Genomic DNA, 1,184 nt, shown 5'->3' with positions numbered 1-1,184 from the left:
GATTCTGTCAGCGGGAAGATGGAGAAACCAAACTGAGACTGGAAGCACAGCCTGCCTGTGTATTTTCCTTATGTATCATCTTGGTTGATCTTACTTGTAAATATTGAGGGGGGGAGGGCAGTGGGAATGGGCCATATTTTTTTACTTTTAGATATTAAAGAATATGATGTGGGCCAGTATTGTGGGGTGTCTAGGCTGTTTACCTTCACCAATGCAGTTTTCCCCTCCTGGTTTGTAAATAAGCTCCATTAAATTCTCCCCACACCAGGCTTAGACCTGTATCCCTTTGTTGATAAAACTGATGTGCAGTTAGTTCATCATGCATTTTGTTACAGGCCTTGCAGGTTTTCAGCGATAGCCCTGAAAGAGTGCCGCTTCCTTTGTCAGGTGGTGTCTTCAGAATTGAATTTTAAAGATTTTTACATGTGACTGCTGACTCTGCTTTGCTGTGGCCCTGCTCCAGGCAACGCCCCTGCAAGGAGATGGGTGGGACGTGCTTTCCTGCTCCAGAGGGGCTTGTGGGCAAGTGGCACAGAATGGCTGGCAAGCTGGTCTTCAAGCCTGGTTCCAGGCTTTTTTTTTTCCTGAAATGCTGCATTGATCTAATGCATCTACCGGCAGGCCGGGACAGGCTCAGCGTAAACGTGGTATTCATTGTATTCTTGCCTTTCCAAACACACATGGTTTTATGTGCTGGGTCACATCTTTCCCTTGCCCAATCACGTCTGCTTCCCCTCTCCTAAATGTCAAATGCTGTTAAGGTGACCAGCACAGCAATTGGCATGTTCTCTCTGCTCTCAAGTGCCAGTCTGTACTGGACAACAGTGCTCTTTGGTTGGTTGTCTCAGCGTTCCCCTATTACAGCAAAGTTTGTCTCAACGGTGGGGCACTATATATAATTCAGAGCATGTCTCCCTGGAAATCAGCTTGTAGAACAGGTTCTGGTTTGCTTTTCCTTGCCTTTTTGGTTGGTGGTTGTTTTTTTTTTGTTGTTGTTTTTTACATCCCCCATGCTAAGAGCTGGGGATGGGGAATGAGCATTTCTTCACTGCTGGTGCCTTTAAAGTAGCAGCGTAGGCTGAGCTGCAGTGTTTGCCTGTGACAGTCAGCAGAAGGGCTGCCGTGCACAAGGCAGTCTGATAAACTTGATGTTTGGATCGATGCTGTGGTTGAAGCTTCTCCTT

This window comes from Phaethon lepturus, unplaced genomic scaffold (assembly GCF_000687285.1).
Source record: "Phaethon lepturus isolate BGI_N335 unplaced genomic scaffold, ASM68728v1 scaffold37337, whole genome shotgun sequence".
Lineage (NCBI taxonomy): Eukaryota > Metazoa > Chordata > Aves > Phaethontiformes > Phaethontidae > Phaethon > Phaethon lepturus.
Note: the sequence above shows the minus strand (reverse complement) of the source record.